The 17859-nt window shown below is 44.0% G+C and overlaps 1 long non-coding RNA gene across 1 annotated transcript; it reads right to left on the reverse strand.

The window, feature by feature from the left end:
- Window positions 1-168: 168 nt before the first annotated feature.
- Window positions 169-17647, reverse strand: LOC109293134. The gene is made up of 4 exons (XR_002096260.1): window positions 17478-17647; window positions 14720-14784; window positions 13744-13844; window positions 169-284 (listed from the first exon to the last, which is right to left on the reverse strand). It is a non-coding gene; the product is annotated as an uncharacterized LOC109293134 (long non-coding RNA).
- Between the last annotated feature and the right edge of the window lie 212 nt (window positions 17648-17859).

The following is a 17859-nucleotide window of genomic DNA, read 5'->3' on the forward strand; positions in this document are numbered from 1 at the left end:
CTCAGGTCCCTTCCGACCCTAGAAACTATGAAATTATACATACATACCTGCATACATGTGTAAACACACACACACACACACACACACACACACACACACCATTTTCTTCTAGTAAATGCTGAAGATAAGTGCAATGCTTGCAGCTTTAATGGAAACAATGGTAAGAGTTAAATATGAATTTTCATTTTCAAACACAGTACCTGTCAAGCAGCTTCTGTACAGCCTGCCAGGTCCTGACCTCAGGGTCCTTCACATCTCACATTAAGTATTTTTTTTGTTTCTCACTAAAAAAGAACAGAAATGCTCCTTTAGGTGACTGTGATGTCATCAGTTAAAGCAAGAAAAAACAGAAAACCCCAACCTCAAATCCTGGCAAGCAAAACAAACAGGAAATGATGCATAAAAATTTTGCTTTAAGATACTTATTTTGCCAGCACATGTTGCACATTTGAAGTCTTAACCAGGCTGGTGATTTCTAATTTCTGCTTTGTGCAAAGCCATGCAACCTCCTTTTCTGCCTGTTTTTGTTTCCCCCACAACCAAATGGGCTCCCTGAATGTTCCACAGGCTGCTATATATTGGACTGGTCCAGCTTACAAGTATCTGGGGAGCAGAATTTGTCAAAACAAGTCAGCAAGTTCCTTGTTGAATACAAAATGTCTAACACAAACACGTGAGGTTTCTGCCCCATGTCCCTTTTTACAGCAGGTAACAGGACAGCACTGAACGTTTGCCCTTGCTGCAGCACAGGGGTGATGCTATGGTAGAACAGCCTCACCCAGCCAGCCAGAAATTGCACTTGCAGTGCCATTCCATTTTCAAAGAGTTGTTTGTTTCTGTATGGCAAAAGCCCCCAAACCCAAAGGGACACTCATACCTGCCAAACCTAATTCATTCAGGGGGACTATGTTGAAATGCCAAGTCCCTGCTGGGATTTAAACAGAGAAGTTAGATGCAGATGAGGAGCTGTGGACATTTGGAAAGCATGATTACCAGGTTGTGGACCTTGACATATTTTTAAAGAAGGTCTTCGCACAATGGCTGATCTCCCAGACAGCCAAACTAGAAGTTGCTCCAAGACTCTGATGAAAACCGGGGCAGGATCTTTTATAGCATCAGTCCCTGGTTCACATACAATCTTTATTTACTTCTTCTTTTTTTTTTTTTAACTGCTATATTTTTTGGCTTGAATTTTACAACACTAAAGAAAAAAACAGCTTGGTATTGATCCTTTAAGGTTAAGATCTTGGTGCACTTAAATTATTCTAACCCAGAGAGTTTGAAATTTATAGTCCCTCTTGAACCTCCCTGCCTCACCAGCTTCCTTGGGAGGACTCTGCTGCAGGCTGCACGCCAAGTGCAGTAAAATTTAAAGAGGTGAGAGAGAAACTTCCCAGAAAATATAAACATTTCATGGAAATGAAATAAGTCTTCCCTTATAGGAACTCACCTCAGCAAGCTTTAGATAAATGGAAAGGTATTCAGAATTGTAAGTGGATATAAAGTGTGGTGTTTTAGATACATTTGTTTATGAGCAATGCAGAAATGAGTATTGTCTTAAGACCATAGTCACACAGCAAGGCCCTGTCTGTCCCCACCCCTCCTGAGGTCAGCAGTGAGCACTAAAGCACAAATTGCAGAGCCAACTGGCTCTGTTTTATGCCTCCCTCTAGGATGGATGGCAGCCGCACACACCTCAGCCCCCCCGCAAGAACAAATCCCCTGCTTACTACAATCACAATACATGAACTCATACACCCAGTAAGGGATCTGAAGTATTCCCCAAGTTCAGAGATAGGAAATTCAGAATAATAGCGAATGAACAAGGCACTGGAAAGTACTTTCATTCTGTGTCCAAGCTCTCTGGCTGACACAACACAGAAGCCGCACTTTACTGCACAATAACAACAACTTGGAGAGGAATAAAGTGTGAGCATTAGAAGGGCTATAAATTCCACAGCCATGTTAGTCGGGCACCAGTTGCAGGGGCCTGACTGTCTTTCCAGTTTCTATGACCTACATTTCCACAGAAAGTTCATTACATTTGTGAAGAGCTGGGAAGCAGCTAGCAGAATGACAGTCTAAAAGAAAGAACCGAGATTCTGGAAGGGAGTTGCGTGGCTGGGACCAGGCCAGGGAATCCAGTGGCCAGGGATGGGTCAGGAATGCACCATTTGCAGAGAGTGATGCTGGTACCTCCCCCTCTCTCTGAAGACCTATGGGATGCTGATGTTCTATCCAGGATTTCTTCTTGGCTCCTCACCTATCTCCTTTAAATTCTAGGAAACCACAGAAATGCTGAGGGTTGAGGGGATTGTGAGTGGGTTCTCTAGCCCACCCCTCTTCACTAGAGCTGGATGGATATCACCCACCCTTCATAAGCAAGTGTTGACTTTCAGCCTTGCCTAAGCTGTCCTTCTAGCACAGGCTTTTCCTATTATTTATCCAGGTTCTCCCTGCTGTATGTTGACTCTTCCCATCAGCAACACAGAGTGAAAATCATTGCCCTTCCTGCCACATCTGTTTTGCCTCTGTGCTTTCAAGCCCCCTCCCAAAGTGCTCTTGTCCCGGGGCTGGTATGGTGTTACAGGAACTACAAGGCAGAGCACTCCTCATCCGTCCCTCCTCCCCTCAGAGACACTGGTTCTCTCTCCCCCACTCCTGCCCTGTAGCTCTTGCCTCACACTGCTTTTGTGTATTAAATGACTTTGTAAAACTGTTTGGGAGGAGACTCCAGGTGGGACTTCAAAAGTGCTTAACTGACTTAGACCACTAACAAGCAATGAGATCCCACAGCTGTCTGGTACTCAGTGCCCAGTCAGACCTCATCGTCACCAGAACATTTGATTCCTGTCTGGACAAAGAGACAAGATGCCACCTGAATGCTATGGACACCCTTGGCTTTGGTGGCAATGACATACATGAATAATCTGGGTTATAAGAAAATGAACATCTACAGGCCCAAGCTAGTGTAGGGACTGTTTCAGTCCAGCTGGCTGAGTGCTTGCCCACATAAGGAACCTGCATTCTGGTCCCACCACTGTCTTCTCCCTGTAAACTGTTAATTGGTTTGTATATGTTTACATAAGAAAGTGCATGGTGACCTGTAGGTATGCACAAAAAAACAGCACATGCCTTTAGCCATGTCTTCCATAGGCTCTGGCTTAACAGGTAATCAAACATTCATGGGAAGGACAAGCTGGGGCCAGATTAAAATCAAATAACTTCAACAACCCTTTCCAAGTTTCTGTGAACATTTAACCAAGTGTCTTTCTCCAGATTTCTGCCCTTCTGAGGGCCCCGTTTCTTTACTGCATGTCATCTGTGTGGCACTATAGTGTATATTAGGTCATTCCTGAACAAAGTGTAGTGACTACCAGAGGATGTGATGTGACAAATTACACCACACCTCACACTTCTACGGCTGCTGCCAGAGGAAAGGGATGGAGCATTGGTGCTGACAACGTTCATCTTATACAAACAGGGTAACTGCTACCCTTCAAAGGGAGCAGAGACCAGCTATGAAGGAAGAAGGGACAAGTTCCTGACGCACACTGAACCAAAGAGCCTTCCACTTGGGAGACATTCCTTTCTCCACAGAGCAACGAAGTTCTGCTTGAGGGAGAGCACGAGAGACTGTCTCCAAAATCACAATTCGGATATTTTCAAGTAGGAGTAGAGATGTGTTCTGCCCCAGTCAAGTCTCCCTCCAGCAGAGGGAATAAAGCAGCCTGCAGGAGGAAGGACTAAGTAAATATTATCAAATAACCTCGATATACCCCTTTCATCTCTGAGCCCCAATTCTATCATTTGTCCAGTTAGTTTGTGAGCACCCTGGAGCAAGGCTGTTCTTGTGCTGCCTCTCGCTTGGCTAAGACCTTGAGGTATATCCCCACATGTGGCTCAGCACACAGAATTTAAAAGGCATGTCCCTGCATTTTAGTGAGTGAGCTGCAGTTTCTAAGACTGGGTTCTCCTCCACAGGCAGATCCTACAGAAATGTAGGAACAACATCCTGCTTCACCAAGCAGCTTAGATATGTGCAATGTTTTCCCACCTCACACTCCTGGGCAATGCAGTCAGAGATCACTCATCTCAGATTTTTTGCTAAAGTTCACATTTTCCATCCTGAATGTTTTGGACTCTTGAATACTAGCAAGTTCCAGGCAAGTTCTTAACTGGAAGCTGAACTCTAACTAGGAAACCCCCCCCAATATCACTGATGTTTCTCACTGTCCTTTTAGAAAGAGTTTGATAGGAGAGTGTATAAAACATTTTGAAAGAAAAACTCCCGAAACATATCTTCAAAGAGAAGATGATGCAACTGCATTACCCTGCATGTGAAAGGGTGGGGAAGAACCTAGAGAAGAGCCCATCAAGACTATAAATCTTCATTTCAGCAAGCTAGCATTCCAACAGGCATCCTTCTAGCTGGCCATCAGCATCAGGCAGTTCACAGGCACTGTTCTTGAGGCCTGAAGCCAAGAGTATTTTGGAAAGAACCAGTAGTAGTTTAGCAGCTAAATCCTTCACACTAATGCCAGGCATCTTACAGGGGGCAGGACTACTGTACTTCAGCTCAGTCAGGAAAGCTAAATTCTCAATACCTCTTGTAAAATGTTGTGCATGAGTTTATTGATAGTTTCCTCATCCCCCTACTTTACCTGTGGCAAGTTAGGATGTTTTTAGTGTTTTGGGGCACTATGCCCTGTAGCTGTGCAATTGTTTGCACAGCTTTAATGACAAGTTAAACCAGTATTGTATGAAATGGTTTAGACAGGAATGATCCTGCCCTGAACAGGGGGCTAGACCAGATGACCTTTTCAAGTCCCTTCCAGCTCTGCTTTCCTATGATTCTAGGCCCTGGAAGGAAGCAGTCTCCGAGATGAAGTGGATAGTGCTGGATCTGAAGACAGGCTGCTGCTCCATTACATATCAGCATTGGCTTCCCTATGAGTTTAAAGTCTAAATGCAATTACAGAGATGAGTCCAGCTTGTAGGTGCCAAATGTGAACTTGCGGGCAGGGTTGATGCTCATCAGGACGGACAACTGTCTTGCCAGACACAGAAGGCAGCTGTCTGGATGATCTTCCATTTGAATGTCTGCAATGAGACCAGTATTGCCCCAGACTGAGACTTGCTATTAAATGATGGACACCCAAGTCTCTGGGCATGCCTACCTCCTGACCTACTGAGTGATCCACAGATGGGGAGAGGGGATTTGAGCTGACAGTAGAAAGGACACTCACATGCCCAAACTATTCTTATTGGATCCACCCGTTAGTTGTTAGATGATAACGGTCTTCGACACCCAGCAAGTTCAGTGGATTCAGACATGCAACTGAAAACACTGCCTTCCTCAGAGCTGCATTCCTCTTAGTCCGGCACACTTCCTCTGCTAGCCATGTACATTCCTGCCATCTCTATGCCCCAGACACCTGCCCATTCTTCTGCCCAGCTATTCAGGAGACGGCACATTTAGGTACCTTGGGGCCTGGTTCTTCTCCTGCTGCTTTGTTCAAAGTTCTTCTCATGTGGATGTGAGGGGCCAGCCTGGTCCTCGTGAGCATGTTTTAGCATTTCTGAGACGGTCTCACTTAAAAACTGCTGACTGGAGTGTTAAGGCCCAGCACTGGAGGGGAGGGAAGAACAGCCAGGGCTTGCTGTCATTGTAATATATCTGCAGTATCCTGAAGGCAAGCATGGGGAGGCAGAGGGATGGCAGCAGTGCTGCAGATTCACCCCACTTTGTGACGTATTACATCCCAGAGTGAAGGAATTGCCTTGTAGGGAGCATAAATCAGGAGCCATTTCTCAGCTTTTAAAAAAGTAAAGTTTGTATGAATATAATTATAGACTCTGATGGAAATAAAACAAGATGTGACAGATTTAGAAGGCTGCCATTACTAAGCTGCTGCTATAAAACTTCAGTAAGTGACTAGCAGTTGGCAAGAGGTTCAAAGAGGATCCTGCTCTCACTAGACATTGGATACTGTGTCCAAGATGTCTCTTTTTAGAGTTTCTTTTGCTGAACTCTGCATGCTTTAAACATCAAAAAATTGGTGTGTTTGCTTTGAACCACATCATCTGAACCAATTTCTCTCTTTGGTTCATGTCACAGTATCAACACGTTTTTTTCACCTACCTGAAGATACAGGACCTCCACTGCAAAGGATCTGCTGCTTGTATTTCTTGAAGGTGATTTTATCATCTTCACCGTAATGCCTGTATTTCCATTTCCAATACCACTAACAAGGTAAAATAGCTCATCTTGTCTCTAAGTCAGGGTTTGCTCTGCCCACCTGAAACACTGCCTCACTTCATCTCAATTAGCTCCAAGTAGCAATAGTAAGTGGAATGTGTATCAGCTGCTCAGATGATACTTCCTGTCAGCTCAGCTGTGATCTAAGCCTCGGCTCCTGGGAGCTGCTTAAATACCACCAAGGAAGGGGACAGCACCACTTCCTTTGAAAGGGTATTCCATATTTTGGCAACCTTCACTGTAAAGAATTTTTTCCTGATGTCCAGTCTAAATTTGCTCTCCTTCCATTTGTAGCTGTTGTTTCTAGTTACTCTGATGGGTGCTCTGGTAAACATCATATCCCCTGTTTCCTGTTGTGTCCCCCGATGAGTTTGTAGATGGCCACAAGATCACCTCTCAGCCTTCTCTTGCAGATTGTATCAAGTCGTTGGAGATTCTGTTTCAGTAGGATTGAAAAATAGGTCATTTGCAAAACTTTCATAGTTTCATAGTTTCTAGGGTCAGAAGTGGGGATATTCCCCCTCCTTTTGTGGGGCAATATGAAGAAGGGGAACAGCAGCAGTGGAGCCTCACACTGCTGAGATTTTCCAGGAGTATCACTTCCCATTGCAAATGCTCTGAGCATGTCTGCCTGTACAGAGCAGATATGGAACAGGGTAGTCCCAGGTGAGATGTCCCCTGTCTGGGGTTTGACTTAATTGGTGACTCTCTGAGAATTAGCAGAGGCTTTTGGCCAAGTCTCTGCAGGGTCCCCGAGCCCTGACTCAAGTTACCCGTGATCAAAGGGTCATGGTCATCTCTTGCAGCTTGGTGGAACAGAAGAGCTGTGCTTGCCTTATGACTCTATCTCCTCTACCTCCTGCTAACAGGAACTGGCAGAAGACTACTTACCCCTCTGTGGATCTTGCTTCTCTCATGCTGTGCAAGAGGAATATTGTAGAGCTTAACATGGAGTTCTAATATGCACAGGATACTTGGATATTCTCCCCAGCTGACAAGAGATCAATTCCTTCCAGAGCATGTTAGGGCCATGACTCGCTGATGCAGGATGAGTGAGAAAACAAGCTTTCACTGCTCTGGCTAGGCATCCTGGAGGGGCACACTGTGTGCCCAACCTGCATTGCGTCTGCTGCAGGACCCCTGTTTGGGCTGCATGGAGCATACTGTTGGCACTTCACGGATACCATATAGTCCTGATAACCGCATCCCTGCCTGGTTGTGTGGGGCCAGCTGGAACCTCATTGAGTTGACTGACACCAAAGGGACAGGACCTGCTGACCTGCCCCATCTCAAAGAAGCTTTGCACATGGGACCCAAAGATCCCTGCTGTGGTGCTCAAGGAGGGCCCTGTGATCCTGCAGCTACCTGATACCACAGCACAGTGTGGCAACTTTTCACCTAATTGACCCCAGCAGCATTACAACTGGCAGGCATGCATATACTACAGGCCTCTGTCCTGGAAACAGAAGAAAAAAAGTGTGCAAATAGGCATATTACTTAATGCAGTGAATGGTATACAGTACACAGTTAGCACCCCTACCTATGTGAGGATGGCCTATTCATTCGCCCCCTTCCATCACTGTGGAGGCCAAAGTGATTGGCATTACAAACAGTAGCATAATAGAGGATAATACAACTTCCATGCATTTTTAGAGGTCACCCTGGGGTAACTTGGAAATGGGCTCACTTTGAAGACAAACGTAACAAAGAAGGCTACAAATTATAGTAACATATTGTAGGAGACTTAGTGAGAAGGTGTTGAAAAGTGTTTTCGGTAGTAACCCATTATAATTATAGTTTGCTTAAATGCACCATCGGAAACTCCACGTTATAATTTATGCTTGCTCAGAATGTTGTCTTCATGCAGATTCGTGGTGATAGGAAGCAAAGTAATCAATCTAGGTGATGGAGGGGAAGAGGGTGACTGTTGTAACAGAAGGAATCAGATTTTTACAGTTGCCTCAAATACCAAAGAATCCACCAGTTCTGCAAGTCTCTGGATAGGGCAGTCCTCCAGCAGATATGTGCCAGCTCCAGCCCCTGAACCTGCCATAAAATTAATACTGTTATGTCTGCTAAGTAGAGCTGGAGCCTTAGACAATATCTGGGAAGACACACAATAGCCTGTGTATTCAAACCCTGTTTTGTTATAAATACCTGAGAGCGGTTTTTCAGGAAACAGTACTGACAGACATTTTAGGATTTAAAGCTGGGCACTCTGATAGGCCCAAATTTCAGAGCACTTTTAGCATGTTTAAAACTGAACCACTTGGAACTGTTTCTTGCTAATGAGAGAGAGGAGGGCTACAGATCAGCATGCAGGACGAGGAGCCAGATAGCCCCAGATTTTATGCCCCCTTTGCCATCATGTCATCATGGGTAAATTGCTCAGGATTCTGGGCAAGAGACCTGAGAGTCAAAGATGCTGAGGCTGCACCACCTGTGCCCATTGGCTTCAATGGCAGTTGTATGTGCTTGGGTACCTCTGCTTCACAACTACTGCCCGGCAAAAGGAGGGGGAATATCCCCACTTGTTTCTGATGCAGACTGGCATGGGCATTTTGGCTGCCTACCCATGTGCTTGTTCGTGTGCTAAGTACAACACATTGGAGTGGGCTCAGTTAATTGAATCTGCTCCACATTCCAATTAGAATGCTCCACCACCTTACCACCATGTGTTTTAAGCTCCCATACATTTTAAAAAGACTGTGGGGGCACTTTAACTAAACCTCGTTGAATGAGGTTCAGATTAAAAAATAGCCACAGAACGCTTTAAGTGCATGGGGCCTTAATACATTAGTATTCACGTACTGTCTGGGAACCACGCTATTTAAAATGAACCCCCAAGCACATGCTATAGGTAGTCTTTAAGTCCACATTAATTTGCAAAAGTTATTCTCAATTTTGAATATAATAACTGGGGTCGTTTGACCCCAGTACTCCTTCCTGCCATGGCAGGGGGTCGGACTAGATGATCTACTCAGGTCCCTTCTGACCCTAGAAACTATGAAACTATGAAAGTTTTGCAAATGACCTATTTTTCAATCCTACTGAAACAGAATCTCCAACGACTTGATACAATCTGCAAGAGAAGGCTGAGAGGTGATCTTGTGGCCATCTACAAACTCATCAGGGGGGACAACAGGAAACAGGGGATATGATGTTCACCAGAGCACCCATCAGGGTAACTAGAAACAACAGCTACAAATGGAAGGAGAGCAAATTTAGACTGGACATCAGGAAAAAATTCTTTACGGTGAAGGTTGCCAAAATATGGAATACCCTTTCAAAGGAAGTGGTGCTGTCCCCTTCCTTGGTGGTATTTAAGAGGAGACTGGACAAACACCTGGCTGAGGTCATCTGACCCCAGCACTCTTTCCTGCCCAGGTCAGAGGGTTGGACTCAATGACCTAATAGGTTCCTTCCAACCCTAAAAATCTATGAAATCTATAATCCTGTGCCAAATAGCAGGCACTTTTCAGCATAGCCTGTGGGATGATGGAAAGGTTGTTTGTTCCAGGATAAGTGCTGCTCTCAGAGGGCCCCAGAGGTCTTGTCCACCCAGATGAGAAGGAATGAAAAGAGGAGTTCAGGAGCAGCCTATAGTAGCAGGGAGCAACCTAGGACAAAAGCAGAACAAGAAGTGCCAACCTAGCTACTTCAGGGCAACTGGCATAACTGTCATGCCACTGCTGCTGCCAGCAAAGCCTGGGCTCAAGCTCTTGGAGGGCCAGTGCGACTGCTGTGGTTCACACTGTTCAGCAAAACAATTAATACAATCAATTACATTTCAAGAATGTCTTGTCTTCTGAATCATTGGACCATTAACCTGAACACCCCCAGTGTATATTCCCACCATCAACACTGCCTGAATAATCCCCAGGGGAGTAATTAAAAGCATATCACATGGAGAAATGTGTAATGCATTATTGGATCCTAATAAATACAGCAACCCTCTAGCACACTGACAGTGATTTAGAAAGGAGCTGCTACATATGACAGAAAGAGGGAGGGCAAGAAGGGAGATGTGGGGGTTGTTGCTGCTAATCCTCCGCTGTAAATTTACAGGACATACATGTATCTCTTTATCCCTTGACATCCTTAGTGAGGCTGAAGACAGGTAGCAGAAGTGAAGAATGAGCTCAGTCACTGAAAGTCAATGGAACTTAGGCTCTTCCATCTATTACTTCTGAACACTGGACCTAACTGTTTAAGGGACTTAGGCAACAGTGCCGAGTGAAAAAATGCCTAAAAAAACTTTAGAAGTCTGGACCTTCACCCCTCCACCAAAGTTTCCCATTACTGATACTCAGTGGGTATTGCAGTTATTAATAATGCTTCAGACAAAGCAGACGTTATGGGAATGCCAAGTGTTACAAAGGCAGGTTTAAAACATCTGGAGTAGTGGGATGGTTTAGTGTAAGAGGCACCCATCATTGCCAGCCCTCTGCTGACAAGGCCTCACTCAAGAGGCAGTTCTCTCACGGCCATGGAAGATTATAGAAGGGAAATAATACTCGGCTCACCTGCCTTTCCTTTCCTTTCCTTTCCTTTTCATTCCTATAAATCACTGTCTTCTTTGAAGGCCTTGATTTAATCTGCACATTGAATAAGTGAACTATATTTTGCTAGGAGTTAGGTAGTCATGTAAAACAGAAACATGAGGCTAACATCTTACTATAGTTCCTGTGGGCAAATATAATGACTAATATTGTTCCCCTCCTCTCTGCTGTGTGCTTTGTCCACCAGCTGTAAATCTACTTAAGTTGGCTAAATATGTTCTTCAGAGAATCGTGGAGGTTTGAGATGCACAAGACACAGGAGCATCCCATCCATCCCTGTTCCCCACAGTCCAGAACTCGTCCCGCTGATTCCACTAACCTTATCTTGTCACCTAGTTGCTGATGGCTTGTAGGTTAACACAGTATTCTGGCTTGCTGCTCTAAGGAAACTATACAAAGCTCCTGTCCAGTCAGTCCCACAGCATTCCAGCAGACTCCTCTGAAGAAAAACTGCTGAGGTGGCAGCAGATTAACTTTCAGTGGCACAAGTCTAAAGCCACATCCAAAGTCCAGCATCAGCAGGCCAAAAGGCAATTGTTCCCTGCCATACTGCAATTTCCTCATTCTACAATTCAGCCCCCCCATTAATTTTCATAGGTAGCAATTTTCCTGCTAGTTTTAAAAAGGTTCTCAAAGTCCCAGCACCCACGAGTTCAAGGCAAGCACCAGTGCCCCAGTGTTCTTGGTGCTTGACAGACACAGAACAGACAGACCCTGACCTGAACAGCTGTATGCATTAAACAAGAGACAACTGATGCATACAGACAGGCAGCGATGAGACAATCCTGGTCAGTGTGACAGGCAGTAGTTAAACAGCCTTAACACTGCTGAGCTTTAAGACAGGTTGGAAAAAAATACCAAATTTGCTGGTTTGTGGATGCTAACAGAGCATGGCAGTGTCTGTTTGCCCTCTATCCACCACAAAGTGGATGGTGGAGGCTGGCATCCTGAGCCAACTGGAGGTGGGAAGTCAACCATCCCACAACTGAATGGGAGATGCTAAATAGAGTGGGGGTAGGTTGGAAAGAGCTTTCAAGTGCATACAGGCAGCTTGTATTTGAGGTGACAGAGAAGGGGGAGCCAGCAGAGGGATGCACAGGGCTGTGACATGTTCAAAGAGATATGCTAAGAAAATGAGCCTTGAAGCAGTGTTCTAATGAACACAAGGGGCAAGGCTGCATTTGTCATAGCGAGGGAAAAGGATGTTGCAGTAATAGACACATGAGAAGTAAGAGTCATGAAATGATCAGCCCTTGGACGAGGGTTTATAAATTACAAACTAGGCCGCAACTAAATCAAACTACAAACTAAGGTGCAAGATACCTTACTCAGTGCTTATATGTTTGTGCCTCTGCGCATACTTATTTGCAGTGCCATGTTAATGATTTTCAGTCATCCTAATTGTATTATCTAACTGCTAGCCAAACTTGCAGGCAGGTCCTCTGCCTGACAGATCTATCAAGTTGTTCAATAAGCAACCACCACATGAGCAAAAGGGAGAAACAAATATAAAGTTAAGGGTGCAATCAGGTGCAAGTGCTAACTGTCACAATATGCATCTGCTATATTTTATATGGAAGCAACAGTTAATACAACTGGTGCTGAATTATAGCACACAAAAAAAGAATAATAATAGACCCTCAGAGCAACCTCACTGCATGCCCCCCCAACCTTCATTTATTCAGTTTCAGAATAAACAGATCCACTTGATGCTGAAACCAAGGCTTTAGGATTCCTATTAGCTCAAGAATAAATCCCACAATGAGCATGGACCTTAAAACGCATCCTCACAAATGAACTAAAACAAACAGGACGTTCCCTACCTACAACACTATCACTAGAGAACATAGTTCCTACCTTTCCATCCATGGGGAAGGGATGAACACAAATACACAACCCTGGAGTCCCTGATCTGTCATGGCAATAGTTTATGTGAGGTTGTACAATACCTAGCTCCCACTGATCTGAACCCTACATAAACGCCTAGGCCAGGGCTGTCCAACTGGCAGCCCGCGGACCACATGTGGCCTATGAGAGGTTAGTTAAGTAGCAGTCCCTGGGCTCTTGCCCATCTGCCAGTCCTCCCACTGCCCTGGCTGCAAGAGCAGCCAGTCTCTGGGTAGCCCCTTCCCCTAGGCAGAGAGATGCCTCCCTCTCATGCTGCCCTGTAATAACCACACTGCAGCCCCTTAAGTGTAAATGTCAAGATGATCAAACATATAGAGGATTGCTGCCATTGAACAAAGCAGCATCTGCTTTCCCCACTTGACCTCTTTGAATCATATCTCCCTGCCTGCCCAAGGACTATAGGGGAAGGTTGTGTACACTGAACACCTAACAGTCACAAAAGAACATTTCTCCCATGTTGTGAGGCATCATATGGACACTGTCATTAGGTGTTATCACATAATGACAGGGACACAATGATCAGAGCTTGTGCCTCTGCACATCTGCACTGCCAGCTAGCTCTGACTGCAAAAAATGAAACCCTGCTGGCTTTCATAAAATTAATGTTTTGACAAGGCACACTTTATAAATTCAAAATGATGAAAATAATGTATTAATAAATTGATGGTAGATTCTTTCTACCCCACTAAAGCTTTTGGGAAGAGCTGGCATGGTGAGAGCAGGAAAAGGAGGTACATTCCAGCAGTGAGTATGTGACAGACAATGGAGATGGTATTTTTCTAAGGAAGAAGCATAAGTTAAAGTAGCCTTTCTTTCGGATAGAATAAGAAATGTAATGTCAGCTTAAGGAACTTAAAAGTTGTTAGCAGTTATATATTACCAGCAACATATTTTACACTAGGCAGCTATGAAAAAAAAGAGTCATAAAAAATGCAATTAAATGTCTGAACTGTTGCTATTTTGGAAATTAAAACAACACACAGTATCCTTGCTGCAGCTTATATTACTTACTTATGACTTGTGCACAGTTATTTTCACCAGTTTAACCATGCTTCTTTTCCATAAAAATCTGTTGTTAATAGGTCTCTTGGGAAGTCTGAAAATAACAAGATCTGTAATAAAAAAATTAATAACAGTGAGAGCAAACTTAAGTTAGAAAAGCTTTTTAGAACACATTAAAGGTTCTATTTTGAAAAAGACATATTTGCACAGAAAACCTCCGCTGTTTGATTTTCTACACAGCACTGTGCAGCAGGTAAATCAAAACCACTACTCTTTGAGAGAAAAAACAGAAAAAGTGCAAACTCCAGGAGAGGCAGCATGAGCATGGCACAACATCACTGCTGATGGTCACTGAAAACAACACAGAATCGATTTTCTGTTGCTTAGTTTCTTAAATTATTTCTCTTGATTCAGTAATGGAAAACAGTAAGGGCTGCCATGTAACAGATTGGTTACATGCATATGATTTCTACATACAGATGCATTCAATGCAATAAAACTTCTAAAGACAGTACATTTTTAATCTGACTCATCAGAAACAACCGAGTAGCTGATTCGCGTGGTGCACACACTACAAATAGAAGGTACGCAATAAAGGACACAGGAATAACCCTGGTTCTACAGGATTTCCTACCACAAAAACTAGGCTGCCTTCTGGTAGAATCCATTGTTCTGTACCTCTGTGCTTTCTAAAGCTAACAATAAGCATTCTCCAATTAATATATAAAATCTGTCCTTTATTTATAATAGTAATGTATAATGCCTCTTAGGCATGACCTTTTTGCTATATCCTGGAACTAGAGTCACAGTTTTCTGCCATGCAGTGTTGAAAGGTCAAATTTAAGAAATCACAATGTTAGGATAAGTATGATGAAGTCCTATGGGTATGTCGTGCAGGAGGACATAACAGACAATGACCATGTGCCTTATGACATATGTATCTATTAATCCTGCAGACTAGGGTCCTGGCAGCCTTGGCTCTTACCAGTTTGCCTTTTCTCCACTGCTCATCCACTTAGACAGACTTCTGTTCACCTGGTGGCTCTGATCCTGCAACAAACATCACAGAGCACTGACAATTGTGATTCTATGCCAGGAGGCCTAGAATAACCCACTATGAGGAGAGATTTATCAAAAGCAGTGAGCTCTGGCCACTCTGCATGGTTCTTAGACTGGTGTGGCCCACCAGCTGAGTAACCTGTGTGCAATCCCTGCACTCAAGGGAGTGCGGAGGTCACTCTGTCCCCATCCCCTTGAGGTCCACTGCCAGTTCATGCCCTGTAGTGGACCAGGCTGTGCTCCTAAGGGTACAGTAACAAAGGGTGTGCGTAGATTAAATGGGGGCCCTAAACTGAAGTGGTGGTGCCAGGAGTTTCTGTGTTCCAGAGGCAGAGCTTGGGCTGGTGGGACAATGCCCCGATAGTACTCTGAACTGTGCCCCAATCACTGCAGTCTCACTGTTGGTTGGGACATAAGAAAAACTCTCCTCCCTCATGCCTAAGAGGCAACAGATTTAAAACCAACGCTCTTTTTAACCTGGAATAACCAATGTAACTCACTGCCAGAGAATACCGAGACAAAAAGTATGGGTAACAAATATCTGTTGTGCAAAGACCAATCCCAATTTCCCCCCATGAAGTAATTACATAATCATAATTTATGACATGTTCTGCACCTTCACATGCAGCACCTTGCAAACCAGGCTAGGCAGACTACTTATCTGATCCAAGTGGCTGTGCCCATGTCCCTCCACCTGACTAAATCACTAGATTTGAGAATCCTGTTGAGATCAAAACAAGGCATAATATGTAGGCACTAAACTGCCTGTCTATGCCCAGATTGCCAGGCCTCCAAATGGAATGGGTCACTCACATTTCCACAATCTCTACAAAGCAGCGCAAATGTCTGGGAGCCTGTTGGCAATGTTTACTCTGCCTTGATCCAAAGCATGATATGCTTTCACTGCCACCAGTATCTCAGAAGCGGCACAGGACGGACATGAAGCCAAAGGACAGATGTATTTGGAAAGTTAGACAAAGGTGAAAAGATTTCTGCTCTAATGCTTTATGCCTAGCATTTTTCTATAAGACTGTGATAACTGGCAGGATATTATCAGTCTCTTCCCAAAAGACCATTAATGCTTCTTCCTCTTTGCTGCTGACTCTAGCCAAAGAAGTCTGGATCTTATGGGTGGTTGAAGTGAGCTGAATAATTTTTGCTGTTATTGAAAATCCTGACATCTGTAGAACAAGTATGCCATGACCACAGGATACTGATGACAGGGGAAGATAAATAAATAAAAAAAAAATAGAGTAAAAGCCCTTGATGGCTTCTCTAGCTTTGAACCTCACAACTATTCTTGTTGCAAATGCTGCTGCTGCTGCTGCCGCCTTTCTCAACATTAGAAACATGTAAGTGAGAGGGAAATGAGACAGGACCAAGGGCTGGGATATATCACTCAGTAGGTCTCTCAGTATGCCCAGAGGAACCATACAGAGCATGAGATCCACTCAGAGAAATGCTGGAAGCAAAGTTTGCTGCAGGAATAAATCAGTGACCCTTGCAAGACAAGTACTAGTTTAACTGTTTTCCCATCGCTCAGCTGTTGTGGGAAACACGAGGCAGCTGTGGATGCATTACACATGGTTATGGTGTTTTAAGATTAAAAGGATTTGTTGCCACATTCTGTATGAACCCTCAAGACTAATGGTGTAGAAAGCACAGGGGGAAAATCCCTACCCTTTGCAAAATGATGGAGATGCAGCATCTTAAAGGAGCTCCTGCCATACACAAAGGGAATGGGCCCTGCAGAGAGAGCTGAGAATGAATGAATTTGTTGGCCACCACCCTGACTCCCACCACCACCATGTTGGGGAGACTGAAACACTCTGTAAAACTCTAGCTTGACTAGTAAACAAGAACCCCCAGGCATACAGTCACTGCAGTCTGTAATACACCATGGACAACTGGACAGCTCACCATGCAAAAGCCTGGGGAACAGGTCGATCTCTGATAGCTGTGCTTGAGGAGGCATGGGTATGCTTCTGAGTGCTGCATGCCAACCCTCCAAGCACTCAGAGCTCTCTTCGCTTGGACAGGATTTGTAACTGTAGCTGTACTGAGGAAAACCTGCATCTATACTATAAATTTTAGATGATTCTATGCCTGCTGCATCTGTGGTCAAGATGTCATGCCTGGGAACTAAGACCGACCATTTTTTAAATCTTTTCTTTCAGCAGAGACAATATTTTTAATCCTATGTAAGTGCAACAAGTGATACAAAATAAAAATTCATTTGACACTACCAAATACGATCACCCCCAAAGGCATGATGGCCATGTTTCAGCCAGCTACATGTGCAACAAAAGAATTTAAAGTGTTTCTGTTTTCATAAAGGAATGTACAAGTTTCCCAATGCCATGAAAACAACTCTACAAAGGAGGAATTTTCACCTATTGGGGCAGTTACACGTTGCTTTCATTCTCCTGAACTCAAGGTTTTCTACTGTGGATAGATATTTTAGAAACCAAAACTTTTGCTACAGGATCTGCACAAAGACCAACAGGTTATGTGGCTATTGTAGCTCTCTTTATTTAGTGTTTGTTTCTTAGTTTCCATCAGCCCCCATAATGTGCTAGAGGGAAAAAAGCAGAAGATGTTCATATTGTCATGATCCAAGAAACTTCTAACAATCTGAGACTCATAATACTAACGGTAACAAGAAGCATTTGGTTAATACCTACTGTACATGACGCAGTCAAAATTGTCTGGTTTTAAAAACCAAAGACTGCTGGATATTTTTAGATGATCTGGCAGCAGTGAATTTTGAGACCCAGGTCTCTGATAACTGATGGCAGCCTCAATGGATTCAGAGCAGAATGCTGGTACTGACAAAATTAAAAGATTAGAAGATCATAAGTTACAGAAATGCTCTCTTGCTCTCTCTCTCCGAAGAGCAATTTTGTGTAACTCAGAACTTTCTTAATACACAGAGAAGTAGATGGTTAGCTAATGAAACCGACATCTGGTGCTCTGAAAGAGCCAAGAATGTTCTTGCAGAGGTCACAGGGTGAGCTGCAGAGTCACAGAATAAAACGAACAGAGAATCTCATGTACTGAGTATCA

Source organism: Gavialis gangeticus, unplaced genomic scaffold (assembly GCF_001723915.1).
Source record: "Gavialis gangeticus isolate Ggan-Ray unplaced genomic scaffold, GavGan_comp1, whole genome shotgun sequence".
Taxonomy (NCBI): domain Eukaryota; kingdom Metazoa; phylum Chordata; order Crocodylia; family Gavialidae; genus Gavialis; species Gavialis gangeticus.